Below are 25,728 nucleotides of genomic sequence, written 5' to 3'. Positions count from 1 at the left end.
ATACTATATATATCATGTTTATAACTTCTAATGAGGTTTATGTCCGTATATATGTTTTGACATTTTTAAATAAGCTTTCTTTATAATCATTAAACTGCAATTCCTTTGATATTACAGCTTTAGTTATTCCTTTATTTTTTATTTTTTTTTATTTTCTACTTTATAAGCATACATCTTAGATCGCAATCCAATACACTCTGTCATTATTTTACCCTTATTCTCATCATTCATTTTACCTATTACTTTCTTGTTTATTAGTGGTAGTCCATATATGTTATTTTCCTCGTATTCCCTCGTGTCAAATTGGTCAATTATTTTTGCCATATCTTTATAAAAGTCATCAGTCTCAATCTTATATATAAAGCTATCAGTATCCATGTAACAAAAATCTATATTTTTCCATATTTCGGCTTCATAGTGTTATAGTAAAAATCCTACATTGAAAGTTTTGATAGTTCTAATACGCTCATACGAACATATATTGGCTTACTAAATGTCAATTGCTCTTTTTTCATATGTATAGCACACAAATTCTCTGTAAATATTGTTCTGTAATCAAAATTAGGTTTTGCAATTAATTTTTCCAGTCTTTCAGGATCACATTCTAATTGTCTGTCTGTTCGAATATTTTCCATTGTTTTTCCGAATACTGAGTTATTCATGAGCTTATAAAAGTCTTTTTCATACTATTTTTTAGCTCGAGTTCTCATATTTGTATTTAAATCAATGTATTTCTTTAACCAGTCTGTTTGCTTGAATTATAATACTCTATGCACTTTCTTTAATTTCATTGCAAGCGACATATATAGTTTTAAGTTCCTATAGTGAATTACATAACTTTCTTTATTGTAAAGATTTGTTAGTAGTTTTGATTGTTTAGATTCTGGTGGAAACATGTTTTCTGCAGCTAATGGTAAATCAGAATGTTTGTTGTGTAAAAACTTTGGATATTCTAAATCTACTTCTAATTAGTAGCAAGTTTCTGAGTCATCTGGAATGTTCATTATAACTATGTAAGGTTTAACGCACTTAAAATCTTTATAAGGCATGCATTGACTCATCGCCCATCCATATAAGTTATTTGCGTCTAGATATGCTATTTATGTTGAACACTCATATTTATTATAATTTGCCATGTATTAGTTTTTTGCTTTTACATATCGTATAATACATTGTGAAGTTCCACCTGTTGTACCCTTTTCTATCACTAATTTTTTATCATAATCAGTTAACTTTTTTAGTTAATTTCAGTCAGCTTTAAAATTGCATCCCACGATAAGCCAGGTGCTGTATAATACCATGCAGGATCTAATCCGTATGCCCCTAAACACACATCTATAAAGTTTTCAAATATATCTGCTAAATGAAGGACATCTGTTTTGTTATAATGTTCAGTTAAACCTTTCACCAACTTCAGATTAAATTCTTTACATACTCGTACATGAAGCTTATGGCGTTCAGAACTCATTTTTTCTCCTGTTAATCTGTAAATTTGTCTATAGATATTGGAACAGGTTCTTCTAATTTTTCAAATGAATCAACATAATCAAACGGATAATCACCTTTATTATTAACTAGATCAAGTTTATCAATCGGGAAAAACTTTAATGTTTCCCGAAATTGTTAAGGCTTTAAATTACTAGTTAACTCTGCTAAACTCTTTGACATAAATCTAACTGAATCAACAAATCTTAAATTTATTCCATCTCTTGGTCCTGCTTTTATATATTTTTCATATGTCATGTACCTTTCTTCGTTATTTGCGATCAGTTTAATTTTTTGCGAATCATAAGATAACTCCTTAATGAACAAATTTGTATCATAGCCAGATAAGTTGGGAAGAAATACTGGGACAAAATTAGGATTTTTATAGTTTAAATTGCAATAACTGTGAGCTGCACCTCTAAACTTTCCAGTTAAATGATCATGATCTTTTACTTTATTTTTATTTGTCTTATACAAGCATTTACTTTATTCATATTTCCATTCTTTTTTTCCACTTTTATCATCTCTATCCTCGTAGAACCGTATTTTCTTCCTTAATATATTTTTTCTCAACAGCTGGTGGTAAGTCATTCAAGTTTTTCTCATATATATGACAAATATCCGAATTGTCATAAGCTTCTATTTCTTCTTCGGTAAGCGGATTCATATTAACTATCCTTTTATATATTTCCATAATTTCTATTGCTTCTTTTTGTAACATTTCAATAAATACTTTTGCGGCATCTGGACTTATATAACTAACTGGGACTTTATAGTATCCATTTGAATATTTGACATAGTAACAAAAACTTATTGGCTCATGCTTTGATATTTTACTGTTTTACTACAATTATGCTCTACTTTTAACTTACATAAGATACATTCAAAATCAGCAATTATCATAAATGGAACACTTAATGATTGATTATAATTTCGAAACTCTATTTGATTGTCGTATGGTTTTGGAAGTTCTATTCTACCAGCCTCATGCTTTTTACAATATAGCTCATGGCTTTGCAACTGCTTCTCCTTTCAAAGGGTCTTGTTAATTCTTTCGCAGAAGTATAGTTTTTCCTCGTGTTTGTTACCTGACTTCTTATTAGTCTTGACAAGTTTTTTATCTGACAAAAATGATTGTTTTTTCCATCTTTTACATATAATAAATTAATATGAGTTTCCTGCTTATTTTTTGTTATTTAAAGTGGGTAGATGTTAAAATTTTTACCATAGCTATACACGTTAATTGAAATATTCCTTCTTCTTTCAAAGTTAACTATATCTTTTAATTGTATAGGAAATTCAATATCATTACAATATTTCTTTTGTAATTTTTAACAATCCTTTTATAATGCGAAGGTCTTTCAGGATGTATTCACCTGAATTTAAATAGCTTGCAATAGAATACAAGAAACATTTATCGTCTTTATTTTTAATATTAATCACTGCTTTCTTATCTTTAATTGGTTAAGGAAGTTCAATATAGGAGGAAACTCTTAATGGTACATACTGATTTGTAAGTATTTAATTTGATGTAAAGTCCATCCTGATCCTCAACCTTCAAATTCTTCCATTTCTCTACGAAGTTTTTGTTTTGCATGAGATATATAATCATTTAAGTCAGTTGATTCTAATATTCTCTCGTTTGATGTTTTGAAATTGCGTTCTTGTATTTCTTTATCTTTAATATAATCACAAATGAAAACAAGGTTAATTTTAACAGGGTAAAATTTTAATTGTTCCTTGATTTTGTTAATAGCAACTCTTCCACTTGTATCTCAAAATTTTATTGGGTCATTATAACCGCCTGTGTTTTCAACTTTAATGGTTTGTAATCGTTTTTTTAATTGCTGTTTCTTCTAATTCTAGTTTTATAAGTATACGTGTTGGTTTTGATTCCTCAATCACAGCATCTTTAGATGGAAATATCCCTTTTAAAAGTTTACTTTTTACTTTCGGTTCTTGTTGTTCTAGTTTTGTATTTTGAAAAATGTTTTTGTTGTTTTTATTGTTTAGTCCTCTTATAACTTGATCTTTTCTTAATGTTCTGTAGTTTCGTATATTTAATTTCTTTGCTTCTTGTTTAAGCTGTGCTACATTCAAGTCACTATAGTTTTCTACATTGTAGAATGGTAATTGTGTAAGATTGTCATGCTCAATTAGTTTCTCAATAAGTTCTGCTTTTCTTAATCGGGAACATCGTTTGATTCCCTTTTCTTTACATTGTCGTCTTAACCCTATTATAGTAAATGTATTATAATTACTCATCTTATTTGTTATATAGAAAATCATTATTATCACTCTTCAATTTTTTATCTTCACCAAAATTTTTAAAATTATTTTCATTCATTTTTAAATCATTTTAATTCATTTTTTCTAACACGTCATTTAAACATCTGCACGCGCCTGCCATTGCGTACATATGTTTCCTTGATATGTTACTATAGAGCTTTCATGGGAATAACCCATCAGAGTTACATATACACATTTTAATACTGAATCATTTTTGTAAACTTACTCATGGTGATAATCATCACTATCATATTCGTATTTATCACTACCCAAATCAGGTGTTTTTCTTGTGTTATTAATAATTCTTTTTCCTTTAATAGTATTTGCTTCTCTATTAACAGTGCTCGCTTCTCTAGTAGTGCTGGTAAGAGTTTAAAATCTTCGTGAATTAGTTTAAATCTATCATGTAATAAATCAAAATCTTTCTCCATATTTATTATATAGATAACCAGAAATGAAATAAATTTTAAAAAATCTAAGAATAAAACGAACAGGTGATAATGACTAGTGCTAAGGAAATATTATCTTACAAACCTATATTTGATTGTGTATGTAACCATTTAGATATTGGTGACTATACTGATGAACACAACATAAATTTTAGCATATCTGTAGGTATGTTAGATAATTTGTTCAAGAAAGCTACTAAAGAAAAGAACTCGTATCTTATACAAAACATTCTCTATGCAAACGTTATGAACTTGTCCGGTGATATGTTAGATTCACTGGCTGATGAACAATGGTTATCCATAGGTTATGATGATTATGAGGAATAATATAACTATGATCACATTACAGAAGACTTCATACGTAAATATCAGCACAAAGTTAATTTGAGCGAAATATGTTCATGGAAAAGTTATCAGAAGAGTTTATAAGAGAATTGGCTCATAAAGTTGATTGAGAGATCATTTCGCAAAGCCAAGACTTATCAGAAGACTTTGTAAGAGAATTTGCAGATAGAGTTCATTGGAAAGAAGTATCGTTAAATCAAAATCTATCTGAAGAATTTTTTAATGAGTTTATAGACAGTTGATTTTGATGCTATATGTTACGGAAGCAAACTCTCTGAAGCTTTTATACGATAACATGCAGATAAACTTTCTTGGTGGCGCTTATGTGGGACCCAGGAATTACGAGAAAACCTTATAAGAGAATACGCTGACAAAGTAAATTAGGCGATGATTTCAATGTTTCATAATTTAACACAAGGATTTATTGCAGAGTTCAAAGATAGTGTTCATTGGCATAACATTTAAATTTATCAAAACCTCTCATTACCCTTACCTTTACGAATATCTAGTTCGTGCTGCATTAGGTAGAATAACTTAATACTGTTAGGATCTCTAAACTTTTCGTATATTATCTCATGATTCGGATATTTTTCTTCTGCTTCATTAAGAGGCTTATATATGCTTCGCTTTTGGTATTTGATAGCATAATGAGAGAAAGGATCATTAAGTTTGTTCTTCTTGTATATGATTAGGCAATTATCTTTTGAATTATCGTATGTATATGGTGCTGCTATATGTTTTAAACTCTCATTTTGAATCTCTAATCTTTCCATTGAGTGTTCAGTCTCTTCTCTTCTTGTTTGTAGTTTTTCATTGTCTTGTTGAAAAGGTCTAAATTCTTGAGTGAAGTAATTAATAATAATTTCATTACATGTAATATAAAAATCTGGTGAAATCCATTTTGATACATCAATTATTAAATCTTTCGGAACATATGTTCCTCGTTTTATATCTAATTGACCGCCTTTGACAACCTTAAAGTCATCCCCACGAATTCGGTGCAATGACTTTATATAAGAAATTAACTCTTTAGATTGTTTGTTTTCTAACCATTTATATAATTTCTTTCCTCCATCATAACTCACCTTATTTGCGCTGAAGTATCCTGTTTTTGAATAATCAATTCAAATCACTTAAAAAACCATACCAATAGTTATCTTTAATCTGTTCGTAGCAAATATCACTTAAAATATACGAGTTATCCATAGTGCTCATACTTATTATGTAAAATATTTTTTTTAATTTTATTTTTCGTCGTTACCCGTAAGTTTTATTTCGTAAGTTGCTATAATGAAGTCTTTAGAATTATAGGAGTTAAGTTTTTCGTTGTAATAATTGATATGTTTACTAACAGATATCATAACAATTATCGTAAAATTCTTTAGATAACCAATGTGCAATAGCAAGAAAAAATTTTCTATATACCTATGTTCCAGAAATAATCGATGCTGTTTCTCTATCTTCTCCTTTTATTAGATATGTAGAGCAACAGAGCAAAAGTGCTCCTTTGCTCTTTTTTTTTGTTGGGTTAATTTTTTTATTATAGCATTGTGTTAGTTCTTTTGATTCTTGTTGTTTGAAAGGTAACGTTTCGTTACCATTATCTCATTCAAACTAACCTTTTATGGTTATTATTCCATAAAAGACAACATTCATATTTGCATTAAATTAATTTTATCTAGCTAGCTATTATGCGGGTCATCAAGTCCTAACCATTTAACATACACTTTGTAACATTTCTTTCTCAAAACCTTTTGCACCAAGTATTCATCTTTAAGTTTCGTCTTTAAAAGTTCTGGTTCGTAACCTCTACCTTGTACATCTTCTTCTTCTAAATCTTTAATTCTATATGTAGGTGAACTAGATGAAATAACTTCGCTGATAACAAATACTTCTGTTGACCAATTAGGTGTCTACCCTTTCTCAAATAATCCTTTCGATTTAATTATACGAACATGATCACTTAATTTGTATTTGGATTTAAGACGTTTATATTCTTTCTTATACACTTTATCCAATTCTGTTCGTTCATTCTTCTTGTTAACTTCTATAGGCTTTAAACCAATTGTTCTATGTACTCTATTATTATACTCACAAACCAATGTTGGTAATATCTCTATCCATTTTAATTCCCTTGTGTTGTAAACCTTTTCCATATGTTTTGTTTAAGTGTTCTATTAAATCTCTCAATAACAGAAGCTTTCTTACCACTATAGGTTGAGTAATGATTAATCTTATTTTCCTCCATCAACTTCTTAAATTCTTTATTGTAAAACTCTTTACCTTGATCAGTTTGTAAGTTACTAGGTTTTGTCATTTTTAATATGGATTCAAATGCTTTTGTAACATTCCTACCGCTCTTATCTTTAACAGGAACAGCAAACTCATATTTCGAAAACACATCTATAATCGGTACCAGATACTTATATCCTTTGTTTAATTTGGAAACACCTTTTAATACTCCACTATCCATTGCTACAAGATTAGCTTGCCAAAGATCATTGATACCTTTTATAACCACACATAGTCTGTCAAAGTTTTTTCTAGATGGTTTGTGATTTCTTCTATAATGTCTTCTGTAACACCTTTATCATCATATAGTCAATCTTTCTTTTTAACGAATTGAGTTTTATTAATTTTACATATACTACATATACCTTTTTTAGAGATATCCCATTCTTTGTTCAATTCTAATGGTAACTTTCTTCGTATCCATTGATTTCTTACAGTTAACACAATACATCCTGTTTATTATTTAGAAAGTCATTTAAATTCTCTTTCTACGTACATAATAACAGATAATAATTGTCCTTCCTCGAAAGCTGAATCGTAATTGTCCTTCCAGCTGTATCTGCTTGGAACGTAATTATATCACCGTTTTTAACGTCTAAAAGAAAAGTTTCAACTCAAGTATCGTTTAAAAATATATGTAGATAGTATTTTTCTAGAATAAATTCCATATGCTTTATTTTCCCATTATAGAGAAACTTATAACTATTCGATAGATTAAATATTCTGCAGATTGTGTCTTTAACATTCTTAGTTCTTAATCGACATAATAGATTTAAAATTTCTTTCGTCATAATGAACATATTTGCTTCTTTGTTTGATTTTTGGAAATCTTCTTTTGTAACAAATTTATTTGTAGCATTCTTTCTAACAACATTCTCTAACTGCGATGACATTTCTGCTTTGTATTTATTGAATTCTGATATTGGAATCTTTGCACTGAACAAAAGAACTACATTATTATTAATCTTTTGGATTTCTTCCATATTTTTTTCCCGAAAAGTGTTAATATCATCTATCTTTATGTATGTGTTTTGTAATGATTTTAATACATCATCAAATTTTTTTCTATCACTTTCTAATTGACTATTTATTGATCCAAGCTGATGAAAAGTTACTACATCTTGTTTGTCAATAGCATCAGCTACAGTAACAAGTCTTTTCTTTTTAAAATCAACCCATGTTATATTATTTGATATTAACACTTCATCTAAATCAATAAGATGTTTGAGCTATTCACTAATATCAACATCATCTTTTCTATCTACAACATTAGCAAATATATCCATGCTCATTTTATTATAAAGAAAATCTCCATCCTACTTTTTCAAATCATTTCTTTAACATCTCTATTTGTTTAGGTGAGTGTTTAAAATCAATATCAACTTTTTAAGTTAATAAACAATACTCTTTTCGGAAACAGTTCCTTAAAGACCACGTGTAAGTTTTCGAACTCGTTTATAAGTGTTTCTTCCATACGTTGTAATTTTAATGGTTTTTGATCGGTATCGTGATAGTGTATTAAATAGACAGCACCATAATATTTTGTTTTTCTTTAGTATATCTAAAACATCTTTTGTTGATATTAAATGTTTTGATATATCTCTAAATGCATCATTTAACACCTTGAATACATCCTCAGGAATAATTCTATCCTGTAAAGTTTGTAAACGAGATAACTGTAACTTAAATCTTTTTATAGGATCATAACAGGGTTTTCTTGCACAACCAGCTTTCATTTCTTCTTTAGTACTGTAAACCCAATCATTCTCTACAGAACAATCATTACAAATGTAGCTATTCATACCTTTTGCTAATGTTTTACTAGCAAAATTATTCCATTGTAATGGTCTAGAGCTATAATTTGACAACAACTCATTTAAGTTAATTATTGGACGTGACTTTTCCAACTCTTCATCCGTGTACACAAATTTAGGTATTAACGTTCTCCATAAATCAATAACATTATATACCTTGTTTCTATCTTTTAAGTCTATCTGACTAACATACTCAAAATACTGATAAAAAATATATCTATCTAGAGCATCTAGCTCATCCTTATGCTTCTCAAAATAATCTAAAAAACTATTGTGTATAGCTTCCATATTTATCTTAAACATAACTTTTATGGATAGAAACCATACAAGCAGTTAAAGTTAATAATATTTAATCATTTTCATCATGTACAAAACGTCACTAAAGGAATACCTTTGATTTAGAAGATTTAAAACCTTAACACAAAGATGACCACATATAACTGAATTAGAGTCTTGTATTCGTTCGTCATTGTAAAATAAGTTTTTGGTACCAAGATATTGTACTAGTTGTTTAGAAGGAACACCGCCATAAGAATCGAACACGTACTTTTTGATATTATTTTTCCAATAGCATATCCAATGAATACCAATGTTTTCTGATTTATCGAAGTTAACTATACCACACTCATTTATGTAGGGTTATTGTGGAAGTTGGTCACTCATAAATACACCTCTAAATCGTTTTATATTTAATTCTTTAACCAACCTCTCTATATCGAAGTTGGTCAATGGTTTTAGTTTTTTGACTTCTTTGGTTTACCTGCTCCTTGTTTTTCTTCTGTAGCCATATTGTGTTTCTTTGTTCGTCATGGTTTTAGTTTTTTGACTTCTTTGGTTTACCTGCTTCTTTTTTTTCTACTCTAGCCATATTGTGTCCCTTTGTTTTTCAAGTTCTTGTTTATTTTCCTTAGCATCAAGTACAGTTTTAGTAATCGCTTCTGCACCACCTGCTAATGAACGAACTGCTCGTAAAGCTGCTAGAATGGCTGGAATTGTAAAGATAAAACCACCCATACGCTCTTTTTTAATCTTTTTCATTTGAGCAGTAGTTAGAGTTAAATTCATTCCTTTACCTTCTTTAATTTTCTTGGATTTATCTCTAAGTTGATTCTTTGTTAATACATGATCGATATTTAAGTCCTTTAGTTCACTGTAAGGAACACTAAACATACAATCTTTAATATCCAATCTTCCTACAGCACATAGGAATACTAAGCACACATCTTCCTATTTATGTATTGTAAGAGAAAATCAATTAAGGAATCAATCTCATCTGTTATCCTTATCTGAAAATTATCAGCCTTGTCTTTTGATATAGAGAAAAATAATGGATAAGTAGGCTCGTAAATAATACTATGTTTAAACTCAGCATCTATTTTAAATGATGCTATAATTCCTGTTTCTCTATGTGTGTACTCCGTATCTTTAACAAATATACCTTCTGCTAAATCACAGTGAATATATATAGTATCAAATGGGTGGAACGTAGGCGGTTTATCTCCAACATGTTCTGAGTTTTTGGTCAAGTTTCTTTCGCTAAAACCTAGTATAGTGTTAATGGTATCTAAGGATATCTCATACAATCTGCTAAATATTTTAACTCTGTTTTTCTTTCTGTCCTCGGTGAATTTAATATTTAAAATGCGACTAAAATCATCGGTGTATGGAAGAATTGATATAATATGTTCTTCTAATTCTTTTAAACTATATTGACCAGGTTGAACTATAAGTTGTTTTGTAAGATAAGGATAGTCAGGAGTGTTACTACAAATTGTTAACTTATTATTTTTCTCTGTGATGTTTGGTGTTAGATATGTGCTGTAAAACCCAACTATTCCTATACTTAAATAGTTGTTACTGTTGTCTAATTCGTAATCGAGTTTCTTCCTTAAAACAGAAGTTTACTTAAATACCTTAGCCATTTATTATATAATAAATGAACGAGTTTGATTTACCTAGAGATATTCCAAGAGAGAAAGTAATCAAGTTAATAGAAGATATCATTCAAAAGTTAGAATACAGCTTAAAGAAGAAATAGAAAAAACTACGAATTGTTAGATATGCATACTACACTTTGATTACGTTATCGGTTATACTTTCTGCAACAACTGGGTTTATTAATATTTTTATACCTGTAACTATTTACTTAATATTAACGACGCCTCCTGCAACAGGTTTGTCTTCTAAGTTAAACATAAGCAAAAGAAAAGATGAATATAAAACCATTGTCACTTGTATTAACTCATTTAAAGAACAGTTAGAGATGATAATAACATTCAATGGCAAAATGGATGAAGAATATATAAAAGATACGTTGCATAAGATCAGAGAACAAATTAAAGATATAAGATCATAAAAGGTGCTGACACCCAGGGACCCGGCGATTTATTGGGTTTGAATCAAAATTTTCTTTATAATAAATGAGTAAGAAAACTATTAATTGGGATTTAAAAGAGATGATAAAAGAAACAACAGCTAAGAAAGGAAATGGAAACTTATTCCTGGTGATATTCGATGTCTTATTGTGGGTCCATCTTGTTGTCGTAAGACTTTTCTGTTATTTCACTTCTTGTTACAGCCAGGTTGCTTAAACAATAATTACATCTACATGTATTCTAAAAGCATGAATCAGCCAAAGTATAAACAATTAAAAGATCGATTTGAAAAAGCAGAACTAAAGTTCAAGAAGCAAATAGCTACGTTCTTAAGCAGTAATGACTGTATTGTATCTATTGACGAATGTCAAAAATACTCTGTTGTTGTATTTGATGATTAAATTTTGGAGAACCAAGATACTGTTAGAAATTACTTTACGAGAGATAGGCATAGACATTTAGACTGCTTCTGTCTTACACAGACATATTCAAAAGTATCTAAACAGCTTATAAGTGATAACGTTAATTTCCTATGCGTATTTAGACAAGATGATACTAATCTTAAACATGTGTATAACAAGTTTGTTGGAGGAGATATGTCTTATGATCAATTTAAAGATATATGTTCAAAATGTTGGCAAGAAGATTATGGTTTTATAGTATTTGATATGACAAGGAAGGTAAACAATGGTAAGTATAGGAACAAGACAAACCAGCTCTTAAAAGACTGACGTTTTTTTCACGTTTTTAGCTTCTAACGGTTTTCGTTTTTTGACGTTTTATTCACGTTTATTGACGTTTATTGAAGTTTATTGACGTTTGTTCGTTTTCTATATAGTAAATGGATGAGAAAGAAATTAATAAGAATATTAAGTTAAAGGAGATCTTGACAAAGGGCTTCAAATCTTGGAAGAAAGAGCAGGTATATACGATAAATTTTAGACACAAGAACAACATGTAATTCATGCTATCCAAAATTTAGGAAGTGAGATCAAAGAAGTAGCAGAAAAAAATTAAAAATCTTTTAACTGAACTTGTTCCAGCTTTACATAAGACGGTTTCAATAGATCCTAGTGTACTAGAAACACCTAAAAAGATAACTTATGATAGATGTAGTGATACACCTATAACAGGAGAAATAAAACAAATGAGAAAACAAATTAAAGACAATGTCGAAGGAGTAGAATCTTTAACAACAGCACAATCATTTGGTAAGTTTGCAACAAAAATTATATAGTAGAAGAAATGATAGTGTATTTGGAATAAAAGCTGTTGAAGAAGATGGAAGAATAATAAATAAGATAGAAAATTCTGAAGTTAAAGTGAGTGGTGATGATTTGATAATTAATGGTAAAACTTAAAAAGGAACAGATGGTCTATGGGAATTGATAACGATGAATACTAATAAAACCATTGAAGATTATAATGATGATGATTTTGAACAGTACAAGGAAATAATAATAGAATCAGATGCTGCCTTTCAAAAATATAATCAAGATAAAAAGAAGCATCTAATAGAGGTTCTATATACGATAATATTATCAAACCTATTTGGAATGATTATATTAAGCCATTACCTCCAACACCAACAAGAAAGAAAACACCAAAGCCTGGGGAATGAATAAAAATATACAACGAATTACCTAAAGAATACATATGGATGGACGATGTGAGAAAGTTAATTGATCGGTAAATAGTTATAGATGGAGAAGAAAAGGTTGGTAATAATATTTTTTATAATGAGAAGGTAGGTATAGTGAGTATGATTAATAATAAGCTTTCGCAATTTATTCCTGATAATCCGAAAGGTATAGGTTATTTGATCAAGATCTTAAATACATTACCACCACGATTTTGGAATGATGAGAAGCTTCGAAAAGGAGTAGTAAACGATTTGATTACTAAACTTTCATTCGAATCACATATTCCAGGATTTTCGTACTGTGGTCCGGGCACTAAGCTTCAAGATAGATTAGAAAGAGGCGATAAAGGTATTAACCAATTAGATGAGGCTTGTAAAGAACACGATATATACTATAGAGACAATAAAGATACAGAGTCAAGACATTGCAGATAAGGAACTAGAAACTAAAGCATAGAATACAGCATTTAGAAGTGATGTATCAATTGGAGAACGATTTCCTGCTTTTGGAGTTGGTACTGCTATGAATGCTAAGGTTAAGTTAGGATGTGGATTATATGTTTTTAAATGTTATTATGTATTATTCTTTTATGGGTACATCCCATAAAAGCGTTGTTTCAAGATTTTCATTATAATAAATGAATAGTATACAGAGTTATGAGTTACAAAGTTTCAAACCTAACACAAGAACATTTAACAATTTGAATCAAGCTAAAAAAGATATTTAGTTTGATTTCGATATGGGGAATGGGTTTATAAATCCACACAAAGTAGATTGTCTTATGACTTTTGAAGTTGTTGGTGCATCAGCTGGAGGAACATTTGGTGCAAATGATACTATAAAATATGTAGATAACTTCTTACCATTCTTCTTTTATCAAATTGAGATTAGAAAACATGGAGTTGTTATAGGTAAGATTGAACTACCTGGAATAACACCTACAGCTATCGGAACACTAAAGATTACCAAACCAGAAGATGAATATCTAAAACGAGCAGGATTACAAACAGATTATAAACTTGGTTTACGAAGAATATTAGCGTTTTGTACCCATTATTATTAATTCCAGGCTTTTTGAGTGATTATAAAGAGGTTATGTGGAAAGGTGGATTGAGAGTAACATTTACAAAAGCTAATAACAATAACGATGTCTTGTACAAATGGGCTGGAACAGGAGCAGGTGCAACAGCTCCTCATGATGGAAAAAAAAAATAAAGAATATGCAGATAAGACTGCCTATTATTGAATGAGAATATAATTACGAAAACAAGTTAAAGCTGAATATTCTTAGAGAACCTAAAATCATGTTTTCATTCCATACTTATCAGTGTATTCAGAAGACTGTTGTTTGTTCTTTCTTGGAGTTCGATGTTACTACTCAATTTAATTCTAAAAAATTTGATATGCCTGATTTCGTAGTTGTAATGTTCCAAGCTGATAGAAGTGGTAAACAAACAGCAGTTACAAGTAAGTTCGATCATTATAAGGTAAAGAGTGTCTATCTTAAGAATGGAAGGGATGAGGTATTTCCAAAAGAATCAAGAAACTTAGATATTACTAACAGAGATTACTTTAAGATGTATGAAGATTAGACTGCATTTAAGACAATAACATGTGGCAATACCGAAACGTACTATGATCCTAAAGAGTTTATAGATAACAGACCAATGTATGTGGTTAATTGTAGTAAGAGAAAGAATGTATCGGTAAATGAGAGAACAGCAATAAGGATTGTAGTAGACTTTGCAGAAGCTGTAGCTAATCATACTATATGTTATGCAATTTTAATTGGACAAAAGAACCTTACATATCACCCTAAAAATGAGAAAGTAGTAGAATAATTTTAGATAGCTAAATGTACTTTTTGTAATGTTTTGGAGGTTTTCCTTAACGAAATTAGCAAAAATGACTAAAACGTTTTTTGCTAAAGATAAACATTGAAGAGTGGTCATTGATTTTCTATATAATAAATACGATGGCGAGTCATATTGAGCCTTTAAATAAACTTGGAAGTCTTGAGCAAAAAAGTTATTAGATTAAGAAAATTGGAATTAGATACAGAATATAAGATTGTGAAAATGGAAAAGCTAACTAAGTTTGGAAAAAGCATTTTAGTTGAATGCGAACAGTTTAAGGTCTGTCTTCCACCTAGACTTACAAAACTCTTACAAAGAGATAAAATGATCATTAAAGATGGATTAAACATCAAATACACTGGTCTAAAAGATTATATCCAATTGTTGAGTTCTGTACGTGAATTTCGAACGGGAAACGGTTTTATGAAATTTTCATAAAACGAACATTTTCTTTATAACAAATAAGCTATTGCTAATTATTTGAATAAGAAAAATTACGTTAAAGCATTGAGATTCCTTCGCATAGATGAGTTAGAAAAAGCTAAACCGAACGAGATAACATTTTTGAAATTGATTCAAACACAACGTTATGGTCAAAGAGTTTTAGTACATTTTGATGAGAAATGTAAGACGTTATTACCACAAAGATATAATGATGATACGAAGTCAATGTTGAAAGATATGAAAAAATATAAGCTGTTTGTTAAGTATGAAGGTTTGAAAGATTTAGATAATGGTTATAAAATACATCAGTTTTACTTTAAAATGAATCTAAGAAGTAACAGAAATGATTTAAACTTTTTCCAAAGTAAAAAATGGAGCGGTTAGTATGGATATCCATTATAAGTTTATACTTACTAATAATTTCAATGTAATTGTGAAAAATGTGCAAACCGAAGTCCAAGTAGTTTTTGATATTAACGGCTGTCTATTCATCTTGAATTATGATCAGCAGACAGAGTTTAAAAGATCATTGTTTCCCATAGAGAACGAAGTTAGCAGAAGATTCCATTATCAGTATCCAAACTTGTAATTGTAAGTATGTTTTAAATTATAGTTAATTGGTTTTAAGAGTTTCATGGTTACAAAGCTATAAACTAAGTCCATTAGATACACAAAACGCAGTGGCATTTGAATTTTAAAGATCCGTATATAAATAAGAGTGTTATTTGAGTTTTAGTAATAACGTCCTTAGAGATGTGCAAACTACAATACATTCAGTAGATAGCAAGTTTATTTCTCTAGTGATTGCCGTTTGAATTTTGAAAATCGGTTAATAAACAACGGAGATATAACAAATTCAAAATAGTATTTTAGAGTTATGGAACCTGCAATACATTCAAAAAATATTAATTTTATTTCTCTATTGACTGAATTTTTAAAATCGGTTAATAAACAACGGAAATATAACAATTTAGAAAACATAGCATCCCGCAATACGCCACTGATGACAGGTTTGGTTTTCGAGTTCAAAAAATTAACATGTTTACCTTATTTGGTGGTAATTCATTGGTAATAGTTTCAAACCTTAATTCGTAATTTTAACAATTCTGGAAAAAAAACTTTTAAAAAGAATAAGTTTCCAACCATGTTTTTAGAATTGGTCTTACAACTTAGGATTTAATTCTAATATTCTAGTATTACTGAAAGTTGATGGGAAGGAAAGAGAGAAAGAGACCCAAGAGATATTTCGTCACGGATTCAATGACGTCGTGTATTTCGTTCTCTCGGCCATGGAGACTACGTCATTGATACAGCGTCCTCTCACGGCTTCTAGCTAAAAGGTCTGTTAGAGGAAGAGGATAATGTATATATGTAAGTTGGCGTGAGGAGAAAAAAAATGAAAATGGATTGTTAATCACGCTTCAAAAAAAGAAAGAAAGAGAATGATCATGAATCTCATGTACATGTATGTTATTGCTTTTCTCTCAACTGAAACTTGCTTGTAAACTGAATGCATGTGTGTGCGTGAGGCGAATGTGTATATATGTATATATCAGCGAGTCAGCATACTTAACTTTAACTTCTCATCATTTAGCCGATTTGGACCGATTTGGGTCAAACAAAAACAATTTTTGAATCAAAAACAGCACTATAAGCTATAAGTTTTAGATTGTAAGTTTTTATGGTTTTTAAATGTCATAAAAGCCTATTCATTCTCACTTTAGCATTGTTGTTATGGAAATATTTGCGCTATGTATAGTTAGTTTGACCCTTTTGTAAAATGCTTTGTGTTTCCCTGTGTGCTATTCAAAAAATATTGGGAGGGAAAAACTGTCCAAGAACTTTCATACATACCCTACTGGTGTAAGAAATTATAAAAGAAGAATTACATGTATCAAAACAATATCTTAAAGGAATGAACTTTGAATTTTAATAACAAATTGTGTAACCATTCTTCTAGAATAACAAATTGTGTAACCATTCGAACTTAAGAAGCATGAAGATTTTTTTTTTGTTAGTGATCTTTATTACCTGTAAGTACACGGTTATCAGTCGAACGGAATATCGCGTTAGTTGTCGTCGTATATTCTGATGGTGCAGTTATCATATCCATGCAAGAGAAAGTGTACTTAAACAATTCTTACCTGACCTTCCTCTTGGTCTGCGACCTGAAATTTTGAAAATTGTACACTTAATACAGCTGTTTCTTACATGAAAGTTGTCAAATATATAATATTTGAATACATTGATAACAAAATAACTACGATAAAAAGATAAGCTATGTTTTTTCCATAAAAATGTTGATTTCATCCATTTAATTGAATTATTAACTTGCGTCAAATGAGTTCCTATATTTTGAGCATATAGTAATATTCAAGTAGAATCTAATAAACTACCATTATATCTTCAAAACAGAACATGGTAGTAGCATTTTCCAAACAATAAAATCTTAATATTATGAATTAAACCTACTAGGTTCCTGTAATAAATGTCACTGTTGACACATATAATTGACAAACAATGACACTATCACAATCACATATTTCTTGATGTGAATCGTCGAAGAAACAGGGTCAAAGTGTGTAAATTTCTTGCAATTCTCTTATTTCTTGGTGGAGTAGTGTTGATAATAAAATAATTATACTGGAATCAATATTTCAATTTCAAAATTACTATTTAAATATTTTTATCCTGAGCAGTATAAATTTAGTTTTGAATCCGGTTCCGAGAGCGAATGCGAAAACATGTTTCGGAATCTTAGAAGATGTTTACAATCCATAAGTTTTACGTAATGTTGATAATCATAATATGGGTACGGTAACAGAACAAACTTTTGCATTACACTTGTATGTCATATCGTCTCTGCCTCACGAAAAACCGCTATGTTACATTAGTGTTAAAAATGAGTTATGCCGTGCAAATAAGCCTCAAGACAGCCAGGCAGCGGTCTCATAATGTCATAATTGAATATTCCATTCTTTTGTCACAACAATGAAAAAAATAATAGAAAAGCTTCAAGTTCTATCCAGGTACTTATTGGTTTTCTGTGCCCCTATAAAAATACAAAAGTTAAACCGACATGTACTATGTAAATACGAAAAATACTTATATAATATTGTTGAAGCAAACTACAACGATGTCCAGTGCGCAATATATAGAGAAACAATTTTATTCTATTTTCAAGTGTTCCCGTGTACATTTGACAAAATTTTAAGAGTGGAATGTTTTTTGCTTCTCCTGGAAAGTTGCATTTTATCACATAGCGGTTATTCTAGTCGCAGCGAAGATATGAACGTTTGGAATTAAGATACGAAAATTGAGCAAGTTTATGGTACTATGATATTCTACAAAGCATTTTATAACAACTACATTATTTTGTTTATGTCCTCAAATGTAATATATGAACAGTAAGTATGAGTACCTTTAATAATATGTGTGTAGGAAAAAGTTAATGAACATATTTCAACTTCTTAACGAAACATGTCCACTATTCCATGTGGAGAGTGTTGGGCAAAATCAATTGAAATCAATTGCAATTGATCAATCAATTGAAAGTAATTGCTCTGAAAATTCATTGCAATTGATTTCAATAGCAATTGATTTCAATTTCTAATTGACAATTAATTTTAATTGCTGTTGTATTCAATCATAAAATTTGCAATTAAATTTTTGTCAATTGTTAATTGTTCACCAGGCAATTGAAACTTTTAATTGTTTATTGTCAATCGGAAGAATAAAATTGAAATAATTAATTGTTAATTGCAATTGACAATTGAAACTTGTAATTGTTAAATGTAATTGTTAATTGCAATTGAAATCAGCAATTAGAACTGAAGGTAAGGAGATGTGTGTATATTGTGTTGTCCACTTTACATATTTCAAATAAGGAACTTACAAGAAATCCTAGATAACTACCATCCCTTCGCCCCCTGGGAAGAAAGCCGTGAAACTAAGTATTTTTTAAAAATATATTATGTTTATGGTTCTATCCCCCTCGAAGGAAGTCTATATGCCCGTCATGCATGCAATAGGAATGGGCACGAGTGAGTTCGAGGAAATTTTCTTTCAAACTCGACTCGACTCGAAGCAGACATCTTTGAGCTCGACTCGAGAACTCGTCTCGAAAAATTTCCCCCAATTCGACTCGAATTCGTACCGAGTTTCCAGTCGCGTTGAGCCAATTCGAGTTAAATCCTTTGTGTAGTTCCAAGTACTACTATCTTCAAGTATCCTACATAGACAATATAATTATCAATGATACTACTACTACTATAACTAATTATTATTATAACACCGTGTACCTTTATAAACATTGAATATATGCGTTTTGTATCTGACTACAAGAAATTAGTTGACTGTCGATCTTGGCCGTCAAGAAATCTTCAGGAGGAAAGGCCATCGGTCACGAGGTTCTAGATTTGGGTTCAGGAGGAGCAAGTGTTCGGGCTCGAGCCAAAAATTGTTAAAAGTTATAGGACTCCAGCCAAACATGTTCAAAACTGCTCTACCCGAGTTTAGAGTTATCAACGACTTAAGCGGCTCACTCTAAGCTCATTCACTTATCAAGCCGAACCGAGAAGTGAGCCGAGCCAACAGCTCATCCAACCGAGGCAGCTCGAGCCGATTTCTCACACGAGCCAAACCGAACCGAGCTGATTGCCTATCCCAACTGAGCCGGTTCGAGCCATTTCTCAGTTAAGCTCACTAGAACCAATGGACTGGTTCGAGCCATTGGCTTCAATCGAGCCGAGTGATGACTCCTCTCTACCGAGCCGGTTCAAGCAATTTGCTCAATTGAGCCCACTCGATGGGTCATCCAAACCAAGCCAGATCAAGCTGTACGCTCAGTTGAACCGAGCCGAGCAGGTTGACATCACTATCCTGGTTGGGCTTCTATCATACTTTGGCTAAAAAAATGGAACCGTGCAGTTCTCAACGTTGATCATAAGAACTACAAAAGATGAAATGAAATCTTAAGTTTTACGTCCCACGGTTATGCTAAAGGAGACTGTGGTGATGGGAAATGAATGAAATGGTGGAATGAAGAAATTGGAAGAAACGGGAGATCCCCGAGAAAACCCACAAGCACGGCGTTTGTCCACAACGAAGTCCACACAGCGCGAGCTGGGATCGAACCAGGGACCTCAAGGACCGGAGGTGAACGCTCTAGCACTGAGCCACCACGCCCCTTGGTAAGAACTACAGTATATACTTATATTGGTGCTAACGACGTCATTATCTTTTTCCGCCACCAACGGATTTCGGGATACTTTGTTTTGCATCTTTTGTGTGTGATTTGTGTCGCTTTATGCGCCTATTCCCATATTTTGTGCATCACCGGAAGTGGGTCAAAGTGGGCTTATAAATATGGCGGAACAAGTTATTGTTTTTCCGCCACTAATGAATTTCGAGGTCGCATCGTGTAGTGCCAGTTTCTTGGCGTTTGGAGCGCGTATTTCTCACGTTTTGTGCGTGACCGGAAGTCGGTCAGAATGGGCTTCCAAAGTGGGACGGAAATGTGTAAGAGTTCTGCTACTATCGAATTTTGAGGTCGTTAATCTCACATCGCGAATGCATTTGTGCGTCTATTTCGACGTTTTGTGCGTCACTGAAAGACGGTCAAAATGGGCCTCAAAAGTGGGACGAAAATGACCCACTGCTCCGCCACTACCAAACTTCAAGGTCCTTCCTTTTGCATCGACTAGTGAATTTTCGTGTCGTTTCGTGCCCCTATTTCCACGTTTTGTGTGACACCGGAAATGGGTCAAAATGGGCTTCCAAAATGGGACGAAAATGACCCACTGTTCCGCCATTATCGAATTTTTAGATCGTTACTTTCGAATCGTTTATTGCCTTTCTAAAAATGTTTTCTGCACCTATTTCTTGTCTTGTGCATCACGCGAGGTGAGTCAAACGGGCCTTTAAAGTGGGAGTTAAATGGCTCACTGTTCCGCCACTATCGAATTTCGGGGTTGGTTCTTTCGCATCGTTTAGTCCCTGTTTTGAAAGGTTTGTGCGTTACCGGAAGTGGGTCAAAATGAACCTACGAATATAATGAAACAAGTTAATGCTGTTCCGCCACAAACGAATTTGGAGGACGTTTTCTTCACCTCATTTAGAGTGTATTTTGTACCGTTTTATTCGCCTACTTCCACGTTTTGAGCATCACCAGAAATGCATCAAAATGGACCATCAAGGTGTGAGGAAAGAGCCATTGATCCGCCACTATCGAATTTGGAGGCCGTTTGTTTCGCATCGTAAAGTACTTGCTTTGTACCGTCTTGTGCTCCTATTTCCACTTTAGTGCGACAACGAAAATGGGTCAAAATGGCCTACAAGTAGCGAAATAACTTAAGGCTGTTCTGTCACCATCGAATGTCGAGGTCGTTTTTTTCACATTTTTATGCATTATTTGTGTAGCTTTGTGCATCATTGGAAGTGGGTCAAAATTGACCTTGAAAGTGGAATGCATATGTCTTTTTCTGCCATATTTGTAGGTCGTCTTTCACCCACTTTCGTTGGTGCAGTAAACGAGGAAATTGGCGCACAAAACGACACAAAAATGGAAATTTTAAGTTTGTAAGCTTAATTATATGGAAAATTTTCTACATTTTTCTTTTACGATAGTCTACTTTATGTTGATCTACTTTACGTTGATTTGGGACTTTCAAATTTTATTCTTTTTTCTACTGAAAAGTATCTATAATACAACAAAGAAATAAATATTATTATAATTATAATAATTATATATATAATTGAATTCATTGTAATTTGATTAATAACAAACACTTTACCATTTTGTACTAACTGTTATGCGCTAAAAATATGCGCAGAAACGGTAAAAACATGCATTAAACAATTCGAAAAAAGCGACCTCGAAATTCTACAGTGGTGGGAGAGTGGGTCACCTTTCTTCCTACATTGAATGCCCATTTTGATCTACTACCATTGATTCACAAAACGTGGAAATAGGCTTACAAAACGGAAGAAAACACGCACAAGACGATGTGAAGGAAACGACCTCGAAATCGTTTCTAACGGAGCAGCACTAGCTTGTTCCGTCATATTTGTATCATTGACCCACTTCCGGTGACGCTGAAAACGAGGAAATAGGCGCACAAAACGACACAAAAATGGAAATTTAGCTTAATTACATGGAAATTTTTAATTTCTACGGTACGCTTAATTACATGGAAAATTTTATACATTTTTCCTTTACGTTTGTCTACTTTACGTTGATTTACTTTACGTTGATTTGGGACTTTCAAGTTTTATTCCTTTTTCTACTGAAAAGTATCTATAATTCAACAAGGAAATAAATATTAATTATAGTTATAATAATTATCTATATAATTGAATTCATTGTAATTTGATCCATAAGAAACAATTTACCATTTCGTACTAGCGGTTATGCCCGTTCTTCGCACTGATCAGATAAAATATCAATGTAAACAAACTGAAACACGGGAGAACAATTAAGAAACTTTTCTGAAAAGGGATATATTTTTTGTGAATATATACCCAACAACGTAAATCTGTTTCATTGGGAAGGCCGATAGGGCTTCATTTGAACGTAAATACTATTGGAAATGTCACTATACATCTGAGCAACTCCGATAAATATGGATTCGACACAAATATTGGTCATTTTCTACTACTTTTACATATCCCGGTGAACGCCTCCTCAGACCCCCTTGTTTCGAATTATGAAAAAAATATCCCCTGACCCCCAACCAATACCGCGAAAACTATGAATGTGAACTAACATCTGCCATTTTCTAATACTTTTTACCTATCCCGGTAAAAGCCCCTATGATCCTCTGGTTCCAATTTTGAAAAAAACAACGCCTCTGGCCCGCAGCAGATGGGTGCTGAATTTGGAAGTCAAAGCCTGTGGATGTATCACCATTCATCTCAGCGATAGCGAAAACTATGGATTTGACAGTAATATCGGTCATTTTGTAATATTTTTACATGTCTCGTAATTCCCCACCCCCGGTGATTCCCGGCCCGCATACAATGGTGGCTAAATTCGAAAATTATCGTTAACGAAAGTATAACCATTGATCTCAGCGACCGTGAAAACTACGGATATGACACCGGTCATATGGATTATTTTTACATGCTTCGTGATCCCCTTTATAATGCTCCCGTTCCTTAGCTGATGGGGCAAAATCTGAAAGTAAATGCGGTCTTGAGTTTCACTATTGAGCTCATCGACCCCGAAAACTATGGATTTGACATTAATGTCGGACATTTTCGATTATTTTTACATGTCTCGGAATTAACCCCTCTGGTGACCCAAGGCCCGCGTACAACGATGGATGATCTTGAAAATCATTGCTAATGGTAGTGTCATCATTGATATAAACAAGCGCGAAAACTATGGATTTGACACTAAGATCGGTCATTTTGGATTACTTTTACGTTTCGGTATCCCCCCCTGTTGACGCACGGCCTACAGCCAATTAGGGTGTATTTGGAAGTTAATGCGATCGGAGTTTCACCATTGATCTGAGCGACCGCGAAAACTATAAGATTGACACTGATATCGTTCATTTTCCACTACTTTTACATGTCCCGGTAAACACCTCCTGAGACACCCTGGTTCGAATTTTGTCAAAAACGCTTTGCCTTGATGTGGGATCTGGACCAAGGTATCTTAGACCAAAATTTGGTAACTCTCGGTCAAGTTGTCTGGTCCCCAGGCCGGTCCCGGTAAACGTCCACATGAACCCCCTAGTTCGAAATTTTAAAAAAAAAAACTTTTCGTCTTGATCTGGGGCCTAGACCAAGCTACTCGTGACCAAATTTTGAAAAGTTTCGGTCCACTCGTCTGGTCCAGAAGCCGCACAAAGGCAGACAGACAGACACACGAACAAACTCTTTATTTTATTTATATTAGAAAGGTCAGATCCATCGTTATTTTAATTGAATGGTGCTTGAGCGATTGATTGTAGAAATTCAAACTTCGATGAGTGATAATTTCATAGGCTTTTTTTATTACAAGTTTAAACTCTTTTTAAGTAGAGAAGAGGGCGTGAATCATGGGTCAGAGTTGATGGCAATGGGTTTTGCTGGGTCTGTGGGTCAAAGTGGATGAGAGTGGTTTAATGTGGGTGATGGATCATAGTGGGTCACGGTGGGTCGTGGATCACGACGGGTGGTGAGTCAATTGGTCGTGGTTTAAGTTTTCGTTGCCCCACGCCCTCTCTGAACTACAGTGTTGAAAATTAATCAGTGAAAATTAATTGTAATTGGTCAATCAGTTGAAAATAATTGCTATGGAAATCAATTGCAATTGAATTAATTGTCAATTAATTTCAATTGCAATTGAATGACTGAATTCAATTGCAATTATTTTCCACTCAAATTACTTTCAATAAATTTATTAATTGCAATTGATTCCCCATCATTAATGGCCAAGTGCAATTAACAATTAACCATTATTTACTTCAATTGTTAATTGCAATTAACAATTACGTTTACAGATTAATTGTTAATTGCTAATTCAATTGAAATTTGCCCAACAATGCATGTGGATATATTTAAGAGAAATGCATAAGGATGAAAATGCTTCTCACTTTAGTAGTAGAACGTTAACAGTATTGAAAGACAAAACATCGGTCCACGTACATTGAATAAACTATACGATTCAATTTTTAACTAATATACTCGACAATACATTTGTTAAGTTACACCTGCGTTCTTTCCTCTTACGCCGCTTTCAAAACGGAAAATGTTTCAGTAGTAGAAAATGGATCGATCTGGGCCAATATCGCTCAACTCAGAAGCCCCTGGGAAATTCAACACCTTACACCGTGAACCCACGGTCTTTTACGACCTCCATATTACGGGTGAATTTATTCCCTTTTATGAACACTTTTTAGGGGGTGTACTCGTTCTCTTTTATGAGCATATTTTAGGGGTGAACTCGTTCCCTTTTATGAGCATATTTTCCAACCCTTATTTCAACATAGCAGAAATTACGAACACATAGAAGATAATACTTAAGACTACGAAACATGACAGGGGTGTACTCGTTTCCTTTTATGAGCATATTTTCCAACCCCTATTTCAACATAGCAGACAATGAACATAGCAAAGGGGTACGAACACACAACTGTTTAACATAGCAGGGATGTATTCGTTCCACCCCTATTTTAACATCTTACATAGCAAAGACTACTAAGACAATAATGAGGGTGTACTAGTTCCTTTTTATGAGCATATTTTCCAACCCCTATTTTAATTACGAACACATAGCAAAACATCAGACTGTATGATTTGTTTTTCAAAGAGACTACGAAACATAGTGAAGATTAAAGGGTGTATTCATTTCCACCCCTAATTGAACATAACATAGATTTAGACTTGTTCCCTTTTTCAACCCTTATTTTAACATAGCAGAAATAGCATGGGTGTACTCGTTCCAATGTAACATAGCAGTTGGCATATTTGAGCATAGTACATTTTTAGTGGTGAACTCGTTCCCTTTTATGAGCATATTTTTCACCCCCTATTTTAATTACGAACACACAGCAGAGCGGATCACACTTATTTTACTATAGCAGGGATGTATTCGTTTCCACCCCTAATTGAACATAGCATAGATTTAGACTCGTTCCCTTTTCCAACCCCTATTTTAACATAACAGAAATAGCAAGGATGTACTCGTTCCAATGTAACATAGCAGTTAGCCTATTTGAGCATAGTACATTTTTAGTGGTGAACTC

General features: G+C 32.2%; 1 long non-coding RNA gene across 1 annotated transcript in view; it reads right to left on the bottom strand.

Moving 5' to 3' along the window:
• Positions 1 to 25,728, bottom strand: part of LOC145683307 (uncharacterized) — a 62,089-nt gene that overhangs the window by 19,879 nt on the left and 16,482 nt on the right. The window contains exon 2 of the long non-coding RNA XR_014131008.1: positions 17,137 to 17,160. This is a non-coding gene — a long non-coding RNA (uncharacterized LOC145683307). The remainder of the gene's footprint in view (positions 1 to 17,136; positions 17,161 to 25,728) is intronic.

The sequence above is a fragment of the Thermobia domestica genome, chromosome 4 (genome assembly GCF_964235325.1).
Source record: "Thermobia domestica chromosome 4, izTheDome1.hap1.1, whole genome shotgun sequence".
NCBI classification, from domain to species: domain Eukaryota; kingdom Metazoa; phylum Arthropoda; class Insecta; order Zygentoma; family Lepismatidae; genus Thermobia; species Thermobia domestica.
The sequence above is the reverse complement of the archived record's forward strand: the minus strand, read 5'-3'. Positions and strand labels throughout refer to the sequence as shown.